Source organism: Cherax quadricarinatus, chromosome 34, assembly GCF_038502225.1.
Source record: "Cherax quadricarinatus isolate ZL_2023a chromosome 34, ASM3850222v1, whole genome shotgun sequence".
Lineage (NCBI taxonomy): Eukaryota > Metazoa > Arthropoda > Malacostraca > Decapoda > Parastacidae > Cherax > Cherax quadricarinatus.
In genome coordinates, this window is record NC_091325.1 from 13,262,532 (window position 1) to 13,284,693 (window position 22,162).

General features: G+C 44.3%; 1 protein-coding gene across 1 annotated transcript in view; it reads right to left on the reverse strand.

Annotated features, from left to right (window-relative positions):
* Positions 1–13,067, reverse strand: part of LOC128693782 (trehalase) — a 215,551-nt gene extending 202,484 nt beyond the window's left edge. Inside the window, exon 1 of the mRNA XM_070091168.1 lies at positions 12,960–13,067. The gene's annotated coding sequence lies outside the window, so the exon portion shown is untranslated. The remainder of the gene's footprint in view (positions 1–12,959) is intronic.
* Between the last annotated feature and the right edge of the window lie 9,095 nt (positions 13,068–22,162).

Genomic DNA, 22,162 nt, shown 5'->3' on the forward strand with positions numbered 1-22,162 from the left:
ATCCCTGGTCAAGTGTTCACCTCTGGTCTAGTGTTCATCCCTGGTCCAGTGTTCACCTCTGGTCTAGTGTTCACCTCTGGTCCAGTGTTCACCTCTGGTCTAGTGTTCACCTCTGGTCAAGTATTCACCTTTGGTCTAGTGTTCACCTCTGGTCTAGTGTTCACCTCTGGTCTAGTGTTCACCTCTGGTCTAGTGTTCACCTCTGGTCTAGTGTTCACCTCTGGTCTAGTGTTCACCTCTGGTCTAGTGTTCACCTTTGGTCTAGTGTTCACCTCTGGTCCAGTGTTCACCTCTGGTCTAGTGTTCACCTCTGGTCTAGTGTTCACCTCTGGTCTAGTGTTCATCTCTCGTCTAGTGTTCACCTCTGGTCTAGTGTTCACCTCTGGTCTAGTGTTCACCTCTGGTCTAGTGTTCACCTCTGGTCCAGTGTTCACCTCTGGTCTAGTGTTCACCTCTGGTCTAGTGTTCACCTCTGGTCTAGTGTTCACCTCTGGTCTAGTGTTCATCCCTGGTCCAGTGTTCACCTCTGGTCTAATGTTCACCTCTGGTCTAGTGTTCACCTCTGGTCTAGTGTTCACCTCTGGTCTAGTGTTCACCTCTGGTCTAGTGTTCATCCCTGGTCCAGTGTTCACCTCTGGTCTAGTGTTCACTTCTGGTCAAGTATTCACCTTTGGTCTAGTGTTCACCTCTGGTCTAGTGTTCACCTTTTGTCCAGTGTTCACCTCTGGTCCAGTGTTCACCTCGGGTCCAGTGTTCACCTCTGGTCTAGTGTTCACCTCTGGTCTAGTGTTCACCTCTGGTCTAGTGTTCACCTCTGGTCCAGTGTTCACCTCTGGTCCAGTGTTCACCTCTGGTCTAGTGTTCACCTCTGGTCCAGTGTTCACCTCTGGTCTAGTGTTCACCTCTGGTCTAGTGTTCACCTCTGGTCTAGTGTTCACCTCTGGTCTAGTGTTCACCTCTGGTCTAGTGTTCACCTCTGGTCTAGTGTTCAATACTTGCCTTGAACTTAGTGTTGTAATTTTTTCGGTATTGATTATAATGATTTTCATGTTCTTGATGATGATAATGATAATCGTGAAAGTGATGTTGATTAATGACGCTGATGGTGATGGTGATGATATTAATGACGAAATCGTTGCTGATAATGATTCTCATGATAATGGTAATCATGACAATGATGGTAAGGATGATGTTCATTATAATGATGGTAAGGATGATGGTGATCATTATAATGATGGTAAGGATGATGGTGATGATAAGGATGATGATATTAGTGATGAAACAATGAAGCAGGAGAGTGAGATGAATTTGTTGATTTATCCTCTGTTACTATGAGAATTTAATCACAGGAATTTAACCTTCAAAACCATATGAATTTAACCTCCACCACCATGAGAAATTAACCTTCACCACCATGAGAAATTAACCTCCACCACCATGAGAAATTAACCTTCACCACCATGAGAAATTAACCTCCACCACCATGAGAAATTAACCTCCACCACCATGAGAAATTAACCTTCACCACCATGAGAAATTAACCTCCACCACCATGAGAAATTAACCTCCACCACCATGAGAAATTAACCTCCACCACCATGAGAATTTAACCTCCAGCACAATGGAAATTTAACCTCCACCACCATGGAAATTTAACCTCCACCACCACTGAAATTTACCCTCCACCACCACGGGAATTTAACCTTCACCACCATGGGAGTTTAACCTTCACCACCATGAGAATTTAACCTCTACTACTATGGGAATTTATCTTCCACCACCAAGGGAATTTAACCTCCACCACCATGGTAATTTGACCTCCACTACCATGGGAATTTCACCTTCAATGCCTAGGGAATTTAAGAGTGCCACAGTGCCAGTAACACAAACATATTTCCGTGGTGTCGAGATTAGCGCTGATAACGCCGAGAATTTTAAACATTAACCGTCGTGTTTCCGCTCCTGGTAGTAATCTTCCGGGTTTGTCTAACATTATCAATATTCTCACTTAATTTTCCACTTTATCTTCCTGTTATTCCCCCGTGTTACACAACACACTCTAGGGAGACTTTGCAGGAGAAAGAGAGAGAGAGAGAGAGAGAGAGAGAGAGAGAGAGAGAGAGAGAGAGAGAGAGAGAGAGAGAGTTCTCTACTTGTATGTTTCATAACAATAAAAATGCTTTCAAATGAGCTGATGTAGGTAACAGCTCTTAGCTTGTCAATAAAGCTAGGGATCCTTAACCTAACCTTGTCGAACCCTGTAAAAAAAAATAAGAGGGAGAGAAGGATAGAGAGAAGGATAGAGAGAAAGAGAGAGAAAGAGGGAGAGAGAGAGAGAGAGTTTTGCATGAGGCACAAGTACGCTCACACATTGAGTATGCTCCACTTTTTTGGTTTGTCTGCCCCCCCCCCTCTCATCTGCGACTGCTTGACAGAGTAGAGAACAGAGCAAGACGTCTCATCTCTCGCCTGGACCAATCTTGGATAGATCTGTCATTTCAGCAGAGCCTTCAACATAGGAGGGATGTGGGTGGCCATACTGTCATGTACAAGGCCAATATTGTCAAAGTACCACGCTTGGATCCACTTCGAGGGCAGCGTGAAGCAAGCTTCTATACCACAAGACGGGCAGAAAGCAGCAACTTCACTCTGGCTGTACCCTTCTCCAGAACATCACTTCTTCTGAGATCATTTATCCCCAGGATGACCCCAGTCTGGAACACATTCGTACAGCATTATTATGTCAACGAGAAAAAATCAGTTGATCAGATGAAAATGCTGGCCCACAGATGGCTCCAACTTCATCCTGTTCCCTACTTGTATGCTTCATAACAATAAAAATGTTTTCAAATGAGCTGATGTAGGTAACAGCTCTTAGCTTGCCAATAAAGTTACGAATCTTTAACCTGTAAATAGCTTGTCAATAAAGCTAGGGATCCTTAACCTAACCTTGTCAACCCTGTGTAAGAGAGAGAGAGAGAGAGAGAGAGAGAGAGAGAGAGAGAGAGAGAGAGAGAGAGAGAGAGAGAGAGAGAGAGAATGACTTACATTTAAATGATTCTTAACGTTTCATTTGCGCTATTTCGGGAAACCTTTTAAAGCACTCTGAATACATTCTCTCTCTCTCTCTCTCTCTCTCTCTCTCTCTCTCTCTCTCTCTCTCTCTCTCTCTCTCTCTCTCTCTCTCTCTCTCTCTCAAAATGATGATGATGGTTGTAATGGTGGTGGTGGTGGTGCTGGTTTAGCAGGTGGTGTTGAGGAGAGTGACGGTGTTGCTGCTGCTAGTAGTAGTGGTTATGGTGGTAGTGGTGCGCCAAAATAAGGTAACAATATCATAGATGCCTATCCACCACCACCAACAACACCATCACCACCACCACCACCAACAAAGGCAACACCACAACAATCACCAACACCACCAACAACACCACTACCAACACCACCAACAACAACACAGCCACCAACAACAACAACACCACTACCACCAACACCAACAACACCACCACTACCACCAACACCACCAATACCAGGACCACTACAACCAACACCACCACCAACACCACCACCACTACCGCCAACACCACCACCAACACCACCACCACTACCGCCAACACCACCACCACCAACAACCAACCACCACCACCACCACCACTAATACCACCACCACCAACACCACCACCACTACCACCACCAACACCACCACCACCACTACCACCAGCACCACCACCACCAGCACCACCAACAACCCACCACCACCACCAACACCACTACAACCAGCACCACCAACACCAGAAACAACCCACCACCACCAACACCACCACTAACGCCACCACCAACACCACCACCACCACCAACACCACCACCAACCCACCACCACTAACACAACCACCACTACCACCAACACCACCACCAACACCACCACCACCACTACAACCAGCACCACCAACAACCCACCACCACCACCAACACCACTACAATCAGCACCACCAACACCACCAACAACCCACCACCACCATCACCACCACTAACGCCACCACCAACACCACCACCACCACCAACACCACCACCAACCCACCACCACCACCACCACCAACACCACCACCAACCCACCATCACTAACACCACCACCAACCCCCCACCACTAACACCACCACCACTTTCACCAACACCACCACCAACACCACTACAACCAGCACCACCAACAACCCACCACCACCACCAACACCACTACAACCAGCACCACCAACACCACCACCACCACCACCAACACCACCACCAACCCACCACCACTAACACCACCACCAACCCACCACCACTACCACCACCACCACCAACACCACCACCACCACCACCAACACCAACCCACCACCACTAACACCACCACCACTACCACCAACACCACCACCAACACCACTACAACCAGCACCACCAACAACCCACCACCACCACCAACACCACTACAACCAGCACCACCACCACCACCAACACCACCACCAACCCACCACCACTAACACCACCACCAACCCACCACCACTACCACCACCACCACCAACACCACCACCAACCCACCACCACTAACACCACCACCAACCCACCACCACTAACACCACCACCACTACCACCAACACCACCACCAACACCACTACAACCAGCACCACCAACAACCCACCACCACCACCAACACCACTACAACCAGCACCACCACCACCACCACCACCACCAACCCACCACCACCACCACCAACCCACCACCACTAACACCACCACCAACCCACCACCACTAACACCACCACCACCACCACCACCACCACCACCACCACCATCACCATCACCACCACCACCAACAACCCACCACCACCACCAACACCACTACAACCAGCACCACCAACACCACCACCACCAACACCACCACCAACCCACCACCACTAACACCACCACCAACCCACCACCACTACCACCACCACCACCACCAACACCACCACCACCACCACCACCACCACTAACACCACCACCAACCCACCACCACTAACACCACCACCAACCCACCACCACTAACACCACCACCACTACCACCAACACCACCACCAACACCACTACAACCAGCACCACCAACAACCCACCACCACCACCAACACCACTACAACCAGCACCACCAACACCACCACCACCACCACCACCACCACCACCACCAACCCACCACCACTAACACCACCACCAACCCACCACCACTACCACCACCAACACCACTACAACCACCACCATCACTAACATACAATTTCTTCACAGGTATTCTCCAGAAAGTAAAATAGCTTGTCACTAAATATATATGAGTAATTTAGAGCAGAAAATTACATATTATAGAGCAGTCGTGTCTGGATTATTTGGGTAATTATCTGAAGAATTTCAATAATTTGATTAATCATGCCTACAGATTATAATTAATATATATATATATATATATATATATATATATATATATATATATATATATATATATATATATATATATATACTCTCAGTATATACAAGATGTACATTATTTACATTATCTTGTCTATCACTATGAACTCAGTTTTAGGCAAATATATTTTAAATACTGATGGAAAAACATCTCTCAGATTTTTATCTTTGGTATACTAATGTCTACTCTTGTCTGCTCCTCCCAACCATCCAGTTAGTGGGTAGACAGTAACTGCTTAACCTGAGTTACTGACCGACGTGATCATCCTCATCAATAGTCGACTGTTATGAAGACCAAGAGCTAGAGCTCTTTCCCTGAAGTCACAGCTCAGTAAATGGATAAAACTTGGTAATAGTGACAAGTTGGTTTAGAGAGACACGAGAAAACTCTAGGACATATTTGTTAGAAAATATTTTGGTCCTGGAACCTTGATAACTTGTAACCTCTGTATATAAGAAGTGATCAAGGTCCCAGGACTGAAACGTTTTCTAATATGTCGTAGTGTTTGCTCACACGTCTTTATAAATCAGTTCCGTGAAGACACACAAGACTATGTGCAGCTCACTTAACACTAATTATTGAGCACTTCACTCCGTCACTGAACTTTCAATTCATTAAGAACATAGATACCTGGAGGCCACCGCCCCTGTGGCCCGGTCCCAGACAGGGGCTCCTGGTTGCTGGCTTGATCGATCAAGCTGTTACTGCTCGCCACCTTTAGTCTAACATATACTCTACAACCCGGTTGATCAGGAACTGATCCACTGGTTGCTCGTTGTTTTCGCTTTTGCATGAAGGGAAGGCGTTAAAGAGTCGTGGTACCTTAACACTTACTGAGTTTTGTCTCAGTGTGCTCATCGTTGTCCTGCTTTTAATAGGAGTTATCCAGTGCCGTCTGCCAATCCTCTTGTGTTCACAGGTAGTAATTTCAGTATGCAGGTTGGGGACTAATCCCTGTAGCATCTTTTTCACTTACGTTCTAAGGAGTATAGTTCTAGGGACTTCAAGCGCTTCTAGTAATTTAGATGCACAAGTTTGCACAAGTTGCAAGGCAGGTCGTAGTGCTTTGAAAGCTAAACTAGAACTAATCCTCGCGTACCGTAGCTTGAGAGTCATAGGACTATTGTAAATATTGCAAATATGATCACATGATACAAGATACTCGAGATACTGATAGTCGTAAGTATACTATCTCATGTGACGGGAGAGAAAGGGCAAAAAACTGAGCATTACAAGCTGAGAAAATAAGAGTGGAAATAGTTATTCCAAAGATATGATGGTTTAAAGGGCAAGAAGCGGTTGCTCAACCACTGTTTGAAACACACACACACACACACACACACACACACACACAATTCCCAGAAATTTCCTCAATAAATCGCGCCAACCAAAAATTATTCGAGCACAAAAGAGATAAAATAGCTAATGAAATTTCAGAAAAGGAGATTCGGATATCGTTAAAAATGCGATGTGTGAGGAGGTGGAGGTAGTGGTGGAGGTAGTGGTGGAGGTAGTGGTGGAGGTAGTGGTGGAGGCAGTGGTGGAGGCAGTGGTGGAGGCAGTGGTGGAGGCAGTGGTGGAGGTGGTTGTGGAGGTAGTGGTGGAGGTAGATTAGTTGGAGGTGGAGAAAGTAGTGAAAGGAGGTGAAGAGGTGGAGGAGGAATAGGGGAAGAAGGACTTGGAGGAATAGGTAAAGGATGAGGAGAAGGAAAAAGTGAAGGAGGACGAGAAGGAAAAGATGGAGGAGGACGAGGAGGAATAGGTGGAGGAGGCAGAGAAAAGACAGTGACAGGGTATATTTATTTTATTTTTTTAATTCTTACACAGGAGCGGAGAATTTTCTTACACAAGATATAACATTCCAGCAGCACTGGAATTTTCTAAGACATTTTTTCCCTGGATGCCACCCACAATAGCCTGCTAACACACAGGTACCTATTTTAACTGCAAGGTGAGCAGGAGCAGCTGGAGTGTAATGAAAGTTCCACTCGTGTTTCTCCGTGTCAGGGAATTGAACCTGGGATGAGAGGGAAGGGAGGGGGAGAAGGGAGGGAAGGGAAGATGATGGTGAGGCAGGGAGGGAAGGGAAGAGGGGCGGTGGGGAATGGGAGGAGGAGGAGAACAGGTAGGGGGGAATAGAACAAGCACCAGTGATGAAACGGGAATGACTTGTGAAGCGGAAAAAACCTTTCATGTCTGAAATGGGAGGAAGACACTAAACGAGGGAAAATGTGCCGCCTTCATCTCCCGGCCCCTCACCCCAGTATCTCTCCAATCACCCCCTCACCCCATCATTCCCCCCAATGTTCCCTGCCCTCACCTCAGCCAACCCCTGACCCAACATGCCACCAACATACATATATGAAAAGTAAACTGAAACTTCCTGCCACAGTAAGAGCTATGCTACTCCAGGCAAAAAGTACGAAAGTTATACCATTACCAAATTATAGACTCGCCCTTGTGCCGAGGGAAAGTCGAGGACATTCTTAGTCCGTTGTTCTTGAGCTGCCTGGGAAGCACATCCAGAGAAAAGCGTCTCCACCAACTCACTTCCCAAAGGAATAAATTAAGAATGTAAACTTGTCTCCAGCAACAAAAGAGGAGGCGAGCATTTGTGTAAGTCAGGAAGAGAACGAGAGGGAATAATGGAAGAAAGAGGAAGTGGGAAGAAGGAAAGCAAGGGGGAAAGGCTGAGGTGGGAGGAAGGGACGCATAGGAGGTGAAAGGGTGAAGTAGGAGGAAACATAAATGAGAAGATGGGATCTATGGGAAGAGGGAATGGTGTGTGTTGTGTTGGTGGTGTGTGTTGTGGTGATGGTGTGTGTTGTGTTGGTGGTGTGTATTGTGTTGGTGGTGTGTGTTGGTGGTGTGTGTTGGTGGTGTGTGTTGTGCTGGTGGTGTGTGTTGTTGGTGTGTTGTGGTGATGGTGTGTGTTGTGGTGATGGTGTGTGTTGTGTTGGTGGTGTGTATTGTGTTGGTGGTGTGTGTTGGTGGTGTGTGTTGGTGGTGTGTGTTGTGCTGGTGGTGTGTGTTGTTGGTGTGTTGTGGTGATGGTGTGTGTTGTGGTGATGGTGTGTGTTGTGTTGATGGTGTGTGTTGTGTTGGTGGTGTGTATTGTGTTGGTGGTGTGTATTGTGTTGGTGGTGTGTATTGTGTTGGTGGTGTGTGTTGGTGGTGTGTGTTGTTGGTGTGTGTTGTTGGCGTGTGTTGTGCTGGTGGTGTGTGTGTTGTTGGTGTGTTGTGGTGATGGTGTGTTTAATAGTGGTGGTGTATCTTCTGGTGTTGTGTCATGTCTATGATGATGATGATGATGATGATGATGATGATGATGATGATGATGATGATGATGATGATGATGATGATGATGATGATGATGATGATGATGATGATGATGATGATGATGATGATGATGATGATGATGATGATGATGATGTTGTTGTTGATGTTGTTGATGTTGTTGTTGAAGAGTGATAAACTTTGTAGTGGTGATGGTGTTGTGGTGATGTGTGTTGCTGTGACGACGTAGTTACATTAAGAACCACATGAAGGAACAAGGAAAACAGAGCAGCATAGCACATCCCAGGACAACATTGTTTCAGAACAGGTCGCTCCTGCCTTTCACAGCTACTCGACTATTAAGACGTGGTCTTGGACACTCTTGATGACAAAATGCAAACTTAGTATACATTGAAAAAGCCATTGACAAGCGAGACCTTGGAGTAACTGCACACAGAATGTGTACAAAAGGATTAAATGGGAAGGTGACCAGATGGATTTTTAACTTCCTCACAAATAGAACCCAAAAAGTAATGGTAAACGATGTGAAACAAAATCCTGCTACAGTGAAAGGTTCAGTCACCCCACGCGTAGCTCTAGCCTCACCCCTCTTCCTCATTCTCCTTTCTGACTTAAGCAAGAGCAAAAATCATAGCACTGTATCATCCTTTGCAGACGATACTAGAATCTGAATGAAAGTGGCATTCATAGAAGACACAGCAAGCCTCCAAGTCTTCCAGTGGGCTACTGACAATATGATGTTCAGTGAGGACAAATTATTACGCCACGGAAGAATGCAGGAAATAAAAACAAGATCAGAGTAGAAGACATGCTCAAATACTCAATACTTAAGTCAAATGTGAAAGACCTGGGAGAAATAATGTCAGGAAATCTCATATTCAATTAGCACAAGGGTATTATCTCAACTACAAGAAAAACAAGTGATGCCAAGCCAAAGATGATGCTCTTCGGGTCACCCGTTACCTCTAGGCTGGAGTGCTGTTGTGTACTAACGGCCCCCTTCGAGGCAGGCGAAACTGCTGAGCTGGAAAATGTAGAGTACCTTCACAGATAGTATAAACTCAAGCACCTAAATTACTAGGAGCGTTTGATGTTCCTAGAACTGCACTCCATTAAGCGAATGAGATACATCATAATATACACCTGGAAGATATTGAAGAGATTGGTTCCAAGCCTGTACACTGAAATTACTATTTATGAGCACAAGAGGCTTGGCAGACAGTGCAGCCGGGATACCTTCAATGTAAAGCAGGGGAGCGGTGAATACACAGAGGGAACTCAATAAGTGTTAAAGGACCACGAATCTTCAACTCTCTCTCTCTCTCTCTCCTCAAGCGTAAGGGGAGTATCGAGAAATTGTATTTTGATACTAACAAGATGTGGAAAAAGATACTTATCTACCGTTCAGGACATTTATTGAAGGGGAAATCACCAACAAATTCCTAGCTATCTTCAAGAACGAACTCGAAAGAATCCTCAAAATAGCTCCTGATCAACCGAGTTGTGGTGCATACGTTGGACTGCTGGTCTGATCGATTAAGCTAACAACCAGGAGGTCAAGTTTGGGATCGGGCAGCGGGGGCGGTGACCTGAAGCGTCTCCAGGTAAACCTACTAAGGCGAGACTGATGTCGAGTGTTGCCGAGAGGATAACTACAATGATTAGTAAATAAAGGGAACAGAAAACATTAAAGTACTACATAGTGACCGAAAAATGAGTGACCAACGTCAATATTAATCTTATTCTCTTGTAAATATATTTAACAATTTAATGACACTTCCCTGTAGAAGGAAAAATCCCCATTGTTCTTGTACATACATATTTATACACCAGACTCACAAAAAACACACGATTTGACTTCAAACCAAAACAGTAGTGTCACTGAAAGTGTGCGAGAGCGTAGCTTCCAGCAGGAAAGCTATGCAGCACGCCCCAGGAAAGCTAAGTGCCCACTCGTTGAAAAGTTTCGTTGGCGAATCATGTCATTAACGTCCTTTCTCGTTGACAAAGAACACAAATATAGATTAATGCAAGTGGCTACACTGGTTTTATATTTATAGCGCAAGTGAGCGATCACACGTGTTCCCTAGATGATTATTATGATTATTATTATTATTATTTTCATTGTTACTAGTATTATTGCTTTATTATTATTATTATTATTATTATTATTATTATTATTATTCGTTATTACTAGTATTATTGCTACATTATTATTGTTACTGATATTTTTACATTTATAGAAGCGATAAAATCATATGGATCGTACATTGCCTGTGGAATGGAACTTAAGGTGTGATCGGAGGAAAATGTGGTTAAATCTATTTCCTTGGATCAAGAGCCTCTCAGGAGAGCTTGAAAGACAGAGGCCCAGTTTCAAGCATGTATATGACAAGAGTTGGAACCTACACAAGCAGGGGTGGCCTTCTTGCTGGTGAAGGGCTCTTGATCCGTGGAACTAGATCTACCGTCCTATTTCTTGGATCAAACCTGTTTTCCGCCCGTTCCGCAAACTCTATATGACTCCCCCTACGGGTTTAGCTCTTTCCTATGCAGAACAAAGAAAACCCAGCATAACTAATAACATACATCATAAGAAAAAGCATAAAAAAAAAACAGCAAAACAATAAAACTAAAAACTCAAACACAAAAAAAAAACGCAAACAAAACGCAAATAACCAAACTTCCACCAATACAAAAAAAAAAAACAGTAGCAATGCCAACAAAACAAAAACGAAAACCAACAACAATAAAAAAAACAAAGAAGAAGCAACAAAACGAGAACAACAAAACAGAAGGACTGTTTTTTTTTTAACGTGGTTTTTTTTTTTTGGGGGGGGGGCGGTAAATACCGATTGATTTGGTGTTGATTTTTTTCTGATGATCATCACCCCTGTGACTCAGTCAAGAACCTGGTCGACTACCTGCCTGCTGCCTGATCAGCCAGACTGTTGCTACAGGCAGTCAGAATTAGGCCACTAGACTGATCAGGAATCGTCTTGAAGAAACTCATTAAGTTGCTTCATACCTGGAGTTTACCTGGAGAGAGTTCCGGGGGTCAACGCCCCCGCGGCCCGGTCTGTGACCAGGCCTCCTGGTGGATCAGAGCCTGATCAACCAGGCTGTTGCTGCTGGCTGCACGCAAACCAACGTACGAGCCACAGCCCGGCTGATCAGGAACTGACTTTAGGTGCTTGTCCAGTGCCAGCTTGAAGACTGCCAGGGGTCTGTTGGTAATCCCCCTTATGTGTGCTGGGAGGCAGTTGAACAGTCCCGGGCTCCTGACACTTATTGTATGGTCTCTTAACGTGCTAGTGACACCCCTGCTTTTCATTGGGGGGATGGTGCATCGTCTAGTTACAGTTTGTTCGTGTTGAGATTTCTTCAAGCTGTGATTTTTTCTAGCTGATATTTCTTCAGTTTGAGATTTCTTCTAGTTTTCATTTTTTTCTAGTTGAAGTTTGTTCAGGTTGAGATTTATTATAGGTTTTCTTTATTGTAGTTGAAAGTTGTTCGCGTTAAAATTTATTCTAGTGATTTTTTCTACTTAAGATTTGCACTGGTTGATATGACGTAGTTGGAATGGAGAGAGTTGAGAGAAAGAAACTTTTTATACTTACTGAGCTGTAGAATTACATTTGCAATTCTGTGACTAAAATAGAACACAACTAGAACAAATCTCAACTAAAAAAAAAATCACAACCAGTGCATATCTGGAATAAATCACAATCACAACAAGCTACAACTAAAAATTACAACTAATGCAAATCATCTAGAACAAATCAAAACACAGCTAAAAATCATAAACAAAACTAAAAATCACATGCAAAACTAAAAATCCCAACAAAAAAATAAAAATCACAAAAAAAAATAAAAATCACATGCAAAACTAAAAATCCCAACAAAAAAATAAAAATCACAAAAAAAAATAAAAATCACATGCAAAACTAAAAATCCCAACAAAAAAATAAAAATCACAAAAAAAAAATATAAATCACATGCAAAACTAAAAATCACAACAAAAAAATCAAAATCACAAAAAAAAAATAAAAATCACATGCAAAACTAAAAATTCCAACAAAAAAATAAAAATCACAAAAAAATAAAAATCACAAAAAAAAATAAAAATCACATGCAGAACTAAAAATCGGAACCACTGTCGTAACGGTTCTTAAGTGGAGTAATGGTGAATGATAACTCACTGAAACTGTTATACGATGTATACCGAGTATATACGTGGTAGGAAGCCCAGCCTGCAATCCGCTGTCCTTACTGTCTGAGGGTACGTGACTGACTGACTGGCTACCCCCCCTCGTTCCAGCCAGCCTTACGGCGGGGCAGCGTCATAGCAAGGTTCAAACTATGCTGACAAAACAGTATTTGAAAAGCCCGTGGCATCAAGGCTAGCACACCACAACATATCACAACCACGACAAATCACAACCACAATAAATCACTACCACAACTAAAACTCAAAACCATAATTCACAATCATAACAAATCACAACCACAAATCACAACTACAACAAATCACAACTCACCTACCACTGGACCACACATCAGTCAATCCTGGACTACTATTGCGGCATCCAAAACAGTTCAAGACTAGCCAACACCTTCAATTTCAATTTTCAACTTGTGAGTTAGTTGATTCTCTCTCTGCGACCTTAATTCTTTCCCTTTGCTTTTCAGTGGGGGTAAGTTTCTCTGTCTACAGTCACTCTATCTCTCGTTTTATTATAATCATAGGAGTACAAAGCGCCTGTGGGGGAGATACCTGGAGTATATCTGGAGAGGGTTTCTGGGGTCATCGCCCCCGCGGCTCTAAGACCAGGCCTCGTGGTGAATCATGGTCTGATCAACCAGGCTGTTACTGCTGGCCGCACGCAAATTGACGTACGAAGCACAGCCCGGCTGGTCAGGTACTGACTTTAGGTGCCTCTCCAGTGCCTTCTTGAAGACAGCCAGGGGTCTATTTGTAAACCGCCTTATGTATGCTGGGAGTCAGTTCAACAGTCTTGGGCCCCTAACACTTGTCTCTCAGTGTAATCGTGGCGCCCCTACTTTCCATTGGCGGAATGTTGCATCTCCTGCCGAATCTTTTGCGTTCAAAGGGGGTGATTTTCGTGTGCAAGTTTGGTAATAATCCATTTAGGTTTTTCCAAGTGTATATTGTCATGTACGTATGTCTCTCGCTTGCGCTCCAGGGAATACAAATCAAGGGCCTTCAACCGTTCACAGTATTTTAGGTGCCTTATCGTACTTATGTGTTCCGTGAAAGTTCTTTTTACACTCTCCAGGTCAGCAATTTTCCCTGCCCTACCTACCTGGAGTCTACCTGGAGGGCATTCCGGGGATCAACGTCCCCGCGGCCCGGTCCACGACCAGGCCTCCCGGTGGATCAGGGCTAGATCAACGAGGTTGTTACTGCTGGCCGCACGCAATCCAACGTAACTGCCCCCTTCAGGGGGCAGTTACGTACACTAACTGTACACTGTGCTGAATACAGCTGTACACTAACTGCCCCCTGAAGGGGGCAGTTAGTGTACAGCTGTATTCCAGCCTAGAGAGAACAAATGATTTGAAGAGAATCATCGTGGGCTTGGCGTACCTAGTTTTGAAGGTTCTCATTATCCATCCTATCATTTTCCTAGCAGATGCGGTAGATACATTGTTGTGGTCTTTGAAGGCAAGATCCTCTGACACTATCACTCCCGGATCCTTCGCATTACTTTTTCTCGCTATTGTATGGTTAGAATTTGTCTTATACCCTGATACAGTTTTAATTTCCTCAAGTTTTCCATATCTGAGTAGTTGAAATTTCTCTTCATTGAACTTCATATTGTTTTGAGTGGCCCATTGTAAGATTTGGTTGATGTCCTCTTGCGATGTCTTCGATGGAGGTCACTGTCATGGCAATCCGGGTGTCATCCGCAAAGAAAGAGAGTTACGGCTTACATCTCTGTCTATGTCAGATATGAGGATGAGGAATAAAATGGGAGCGAGTACTGTGCCTCGAGGAACACAGCTTTTCACCGTAGCTGCCTCAGACTTCACTCTGTTTACATTACTCTTTGTGTTCTATTTGTCAGGAAGTTATAGACCCATCAACCAACTTTTCATGTTATATATTTATCACGCATTTTGAGCGCTATTATACCATGGTCACACTGTCGAAAGCTTTTGCTAAGACTGTGTATACATTTATATTTTATCCTCTACAGCATCCAGGACCTTGTCATAGTGCTCTAAACCCACGTTGCCCTGGGTTGTGTAATTCATGGGTATTTAGGTGGTTGGCGATCTTGCTTCTTAGGACCCTTTCAAAAAATTTTTTATGGGATATTAGTGCTATCGGCCTGTAGTTCTTTGCAACTGCTTTAGTGCCACCTTTGTAGAGTGGGGCTATGTCTGTTGTTTTTAGTGAGTGTGGGATGACCCCTCTGTCCATGCTTCCTCTCTATAGAATACTGAAGGCACGCAACAGGGGCTTCTTGCAGTTCTTGATGAACATAGAAATCCATGAGTCTGGGCCTGGGGCAGAGTGCATGAGCATGTCATTCATTGCCTTTTCAAAGTCTTGCAGTGTAAGGATAATATCCGAGATTTTTGAGATGACCAAATTTTGGGTCACATACAGAATTCATTTGGATTGTCGATCCTTAGTCTGGGTAACGGCTCACTGAACACTGAGTCGTATTGGGGCTTTAGCATCTCACTCATTTCCTTTCTGTCATCTGTGTGTGTCCCATCTCGCCTAAGCTGGGGCCCCCATACTGGATGTTGTTTTTCCCTTAGATTTGGTATAAGAGAAGACGTATTTTTTTTGTTTTCAGTGGAAGGTATTCAGACTTAATTCAGGGAACTGGAGCACAGATCCAATTCCCTAGATCAAGAGCGCCTTATCAGCGTCAAGGAGCCTCCCTTGACGTAGAGATGTTTTTGTAAGATAAGGAGACTTATCCTGAGATTAAGAAATTTTATGAAGAAACTAAAAGGTTTCGGGTGATGTAAGATGCGGCAGATCTTTTGTGGCTGAGACTGTTGTTACTACATAAAAAAAATCATCTGAGATAATGAGATGAAGTTTAAGATAAGTTGTCAACGATAGAGATTATTTTTTCCTTGGATAACATTTTTTTTCCTGGAATAAAAATAAAATGACTGGCTGGAGTTTTAAACTGGTTTAGAGAGATACTCTTGCTCGAGCAGGAAGTATGTTGGTTGGAGGGAATGTGACAGCCGTTCAGTAGGTGGAGGGAACATCACTGTTCAGTATGTGGAGGGAGCATCACTGTTCAGTAGGTGGAGGGAACATCACTGTTCAGTAGGTGGAGGGAACATCACTGTTCAGTAGGTGGAGGGAACATCACTGTTCAGTAGGTGGAGGGAACATCACTGTTCAGTAGGTGGAGGGAACATCACTGTTCAGTAGGTGGAGGGAACATCACTGTTCAGTAGGTGGAGGGAACATCACTGTTCAGTGATGGAGGGAACATCACTGTTCAGTGATGGAGGGAACATCACTGTTCAGTGATGGAGGGAACATCACTGTTCAGTGATGGAGGGAACATCACTGTTCAGTGATGGAGGGAACATCACTGCTCAGTGATGGAGGGAACATCACTGTTCAGTGATGGAGGGAACATCACTGTTCAGTGATGGAGGGAACATCACTGTTCAGTGATGGAGGGAACATCACTGTTCAGTGATGGAGGGAACATCACTGTTCAGTGATGGAGAGAACATCACTGTTCAGTGATGGAGGGAACATCACTGTTCAGTGATGGAGGGAACATCACTGTTCAGTGATGGAGGGAACATCACTGTTCAGTGATGGAGGGAACATCACTGTTCAGTGATGGAGGGAACATCACTGTTCAGTGATGGAGGGAGCATCACTGTTCAGTGATGGAGGGAGCATCACTGTTCAGTGATGGAGGGAACATCACTGTTCAGTGATGGAGGGAGCATCACTGTTCAGTGATGGAGGGAACATCACTGTTCAGTGATGGAGAGAACATCACTGTTCAGTGATGGAGGGAACATCACTGTTCAGTGATGGAGGGAACATCACTGTTCAGTGATGGAGGGAACATCACTGTTCAGTGATGGAGAGAACATCACTGTTCAGTGATGGAGGGAACATCACTGTTCAGTGATGGAGGGAGCATCACTGTTCAGTGATGGAGGGAACATCACTGTTCAGTGATGGAGGGAGCATCACTGTTCAGTGATGGAGGGAACATCACTGTTCAGTGATGGAGGGAGCATCACTGTTCAGTGATGGAGGGAGCATCACTGTTCAGTGATGGAGGGAACATCACTGTTCAGTGATGGAGGGAACATCACTGTTCAGTGATGGAGGGAGCATCACTGTTCAGTGATGGAGGGAACATCACTGTTCAGTGATGGAGGGAACATCACTGTTCAGTGATGGAGGGAACATCACTGTTCAGTGATGGAGGGAGCATCACTGTTCAGTGATGGAGGGAGCATCACTGTTCAGTGATGGAGGGAACATCACTGTTCAGTGATGGAGGGAACATCACTGTTCAGTGATGGAGGGAACATCACTGTTCAGTGATGGAGGGAGCATCACTGTTCAGTGATGGAGGGAACATCACTGTTCAGTGATGGAGGGAGCATCACTGTTCAGTGATGGAGGGAACATCACTGTTCAGTGATGGAGGGAACATCACTGTTCAGTGATGGAGGGAGCATCACTGTTCAGTGATGGAGGGAACATCACTGTTCAGTGATGGAGGGAGCATCACTGTTCAGTGATGGAGGGAGCATCACTGTTCAGTGATGGAGGGAACATCACTGTTCAGTGATGGAGGGAACATCACTGTTCAGTGATGGAGGGAGCATCACTGTTCAGTGATGGAGGGAACATCACTGTTCAGTGATGGAGGGAGCATCACTGTTCAGTGATGGAGGGAACATCACTGTTCAGTGATGGAGGGAACATCACTGTTCAGTGATGGAGGGAACATCACTGTTCAGTGATGGAGGGAGCATCACTGTTCAGTGATGGAGGGAACATCACTGTTCAGTGATGGAGGGAGCATCACTGTTCAGTGATGGAGGGAACATCACTGTTCAGTGATGGAGGGAGCATCACTGTTCAGTGATGGAGGGAACATCACTGTTCAGTGATGGAGGGAACATCACTGTTCAGTGATGGAGGGAGCATCACTGTTCAGTGATGGAGGGAACATCACTGTTCAGTGATGGAGGGAACATCACTGTTCAGTGATGGAGGGAACATCACTGCTCAGTGATGGAGGGAACATCACTGTTCAGTGATGGAGGGAACATCACTGTTCAGTGATGGAGGGAACATCACTGTTCAGTGATGGAGGGAACATCACTGTTCAGTGATGGAGGGAACATCACTGTTCAGTGATGGAGGGAACATCACTGTTCAGTGATGGAGGGAACATCACTGTTCAGTGATGGAGGGAACATCACTGTTCAGTGTTGGAGAGAACATCACTGTTCAGTGATGGAGGGAGCATCACTGTTCAGTGATGGAGGGAACATCACTGTTCAGTGATGGAGGGAACATCACTGCTCAGTGATGGAGGGAGCTCACTTCACTACTGACATCAACATAGTGGGTACCAACCATTTTCATCCTTAATGATACGCAAACTTGTATCGATAAAAAAAAATCCTTTCATCACACAATAAAATTAATGTTACTTTTTACACATTTATACTGACTTGTAAACTAAGAATAATAATAAAATAATAAGAATAATTACTGCTGCTGCGGCTGAGGTTGTAGCTGCTGCTGCTGCTGCTGCTATTGTAGCAGCTGCCGCTTAGTCATCGTCGTTTGCTGCTGCTGCTGCTGCTGCTGCTGCTGCTGCTGCTGCTGCTGCTGCTGCTGCTGCTGCTGCTGCTACTGCTGCTGCTGCTACTGCTGCTGCTGCTGCTGCTACTTTTTCGTCTGCTACTGCTTGCTAAATCATGAATTAGAGAATAGGCCAAAATACGAGTTATGATACTCTAGCTGACACACCCAACAACGATAAATACTAAGCATCGAGCGAATCGTGTTTCTTAAAAGCATATTGCAATTTATAATAAAATGGTGTCGCCAAAAGCATGCATCCGCAGGCGATTTGCATCGTAGGTAATTTGTGCACTATGACAGGCGTGGCACTAGTACCATCCTCAGGGTCATCAAGTTGTTGTTGTTGTTATAGCTCGAGCTGATTTGCTTAGTTGTGATTTGCTGTAGTTTGAATGGAGAGAGTTGAAATCCAGGAGTTGTAGAATAAATTGTACAATACTGTGGCTAAAACCAGTCACACCTAGAACAAATCTTAACTAAAAACAAATCACAGCTAATGCAAACCAACTAGAACAAATCACAAATACAACAAATCACAACCAGAACAAATCACAATAACTAACTCTCCTACAAAATGACTATGGAAACTGGATCATCAGTCAACCCTAGACCACTGTTGCGGCTTCCTAAATAGTCCAAGGCTAACCAAGAACTCATTCAATTTCAGTTTTCAACTTGTGAGTTAGAGGTGATTTATCTCTCTCTCTCTCTCTCTCTCTCTCTCTCTCTCTCTCTCTCTCTCTCTCTCTCTGCCCTTAATTCCTCCTTGCTTTGAATTGGGAGCAAGTTACTCCATCTACAATTTTTCCCTCTCTAGTGGAGATTTAATTCAGAGAATTTTTTTTTGTTAGATAAGGAGACTTGTTTTGAGACAAAGAAATTTTATGCGGAAACATAAAAGTTTCGGGTGATGAAAGGTGCGGTAGATCTCGTGGGTGAAAGACACTTATGTTGCGGCATAAAAAAAAAATTCATCTGAGATAATGAGACGAATTTCAAAATAAAGTTGTTGAAGATTGAGATTATTTTTCTTCTCAGATGGTTTTTCCCGGAATAAAAAATTACTGATGTGTTGATTTACGAAGATACTCCTGTTTGAACAGGGAGTATCTGGGGGTGGAGGGAATGTAATAGTCACTCAGTGGGTGGAGGGAGCATCTCTGCTCAGTGGGTGAAAGGAACATTACTTCTCAGTGGGTGGAGAAATATCACTGTTCAGTAAGTGTTGGAAGCTCAGTTCACTACTGACTCCAGCACTGAGGGTACCAGCCACTTCAACCTTTAATGAAAAGTCATGTAATTTTTACAAACACACATTGATTTCTAAACTAATAATAATGGTAATAACGATAACTAATGTTGCTGTTCTTGATGCAATTACTACTGCTGTGGCTGATGTAGCTGAAGCTGCTATTGCTGCAGTTGCAGCCGCTACCGCTTGGTCGTCGTCGTCGTCGTCTTCTGCTGCTGCTGCTTCTGAATTTTCTGCTACTGCCTGCTAAATCATAAATTACAGAATAGGCCAAAATACGAGTTATGAAAGTTTACTTGACACACCGAACAGCGATAAATACTAAGCATCGAGCGAATCGTGTTTCTTAAAAGCATGTTGGAATTTATAATAAAATAGTGTCGCCAGAAGCGTGCATACGCACTTCGACAGGCATGACACTAGTGCCATCCACAGGGCCATCAAGTTGGAAGTGAAAAAAACGCCACTCATTAAAGTAACGAATGTTGGAGTAATATATTAGGGGGTGGATGAAGAACCGGCACCAGTGGTACCTACCTTGAAGGGCAACCAATTATATAAAAAAAAAGCCAGCTACTCGTCTGGTAACTCTGTTACCGAGCAGAACCAAGAAACGTTTAAATTTGCAAGCGTATTATTCGAGGCTCGAGAGAGGTTTTAAATAAACCATTCAACCAATTTAAATGTTATGGTTATAAATCCCCGGCACGCTTAACCACAGGACGATGTTTCTATCCAAAACTGGCATAAATCTGTCTCTGCTGTGATAGTTTGACGTCTGGCGAGGCAGCTGCGAGGGCGAGTGTGAGGTAATGATGAAAAAGTGATTTATACATCAATTTCGTCGCATTCTGCTATTACTAATATCACTATCGATTAAACAAATGAAAGCTATTTTTCTTTTCCTCTCATATGTACTACCTGTCGTATTGTACTTTTATTCCTCCGTTTTATTCCTCCGTTTTATTCTTGTACTGCTTCGTCGCCTTATTCTTTTTCTTGTACTGCTGTTTCTTATTCCTCTTGTACTGCTGCTGCTTCTTATTCTTGTACTGCTGCTTCATATTCTTATTTTACTCTTACTACTTTTAGAAGACAAACCATGGGAGCATAATGGTGGAGTATAATATTAATGTTAATGGGAGAAGTGCAAAACCTGTAGGGGTCACGCAGTCACAGTTGATCCATGGAATGGCAAGGTTGTTTCAGTTCCTCAGATCAAGAACCATTCACCGGCACTGATGCACCTGCCTTGAATAAAGTCGATCAACTGCCTTATTTTGAGGAGTAGAATTAATGTTATGATGTGCAGTACCGAAAAGGTGATAGGACAAAAGTACAATAAAGAAACTTAAGTGTTGCCTCTGTTAAATACTGAACGCGAACTTTGTTGACTTTTCGGTGGTTAAAACAACAGTAAATACCCCAGATCAAGGGATGACAAGCGCGTGCGCGCGCACACACACACACACACACACACACACACACACACACACACACACACACACACACACACACACACACGTGTTTACACTCACACATTCTCACAAATACAGACTCACTCTCTCTCCCCCCCACACCCTCCCCCCACCTATCTCCCACTCCTTCCCCTGATCCCCCCACTCTCTCTCACCCTTCTTCTTCCCCTCCTCTCCCTCTTTCCCCTTCTCCCTCTCCCATTCTTTCTCCCCCCTTTGCTTCTCCCTCCTCCTCTCTCCGCATATTCCCCCTCATTCCCCCTCCCCACCCCTCTCTCATTTCGCCACCTCCAGCTTCCTCCTCTTCCTACATCCGCCCCCCCCCACACACACACACACACACTCGGACAAGCACACCACAAAACAAACACACAGATTTATATATGTTTTTCATTCTTTGGCAACCAAAACAAAAAAATGGGTTGCCAGAGAGCAGAAAAGAAAACCAGGGGACTGGAGGCTGAGTCTGCGTAGGAAGATTGGGCAGCAGAGCTCATGAAAAGGGAACATGAGTGGGGAAAGAAGTTAGAAGAGCTTAGCATGATAATGGAGGAGAGAATAGATGCAGAAAGCAAGAAGTGGGAGATACAAGTCACATCAGCAGAGGCTAAGTTACGGAGATTATAAGCAGAACTGAAAATTCTGAAACAGCCTAAAGAACTAAAGAACAATTGGGGAATGACATCAGAGTAAGCTACTTCAGTCACAAAGAAAGGGACTATAGGGAACGAAGGAGTGAAATTGTATGCAGAGGCCCAATCAGACCATCACTGAGCCCGAGAAAGAGAGAGAATGACATCAGGAGCA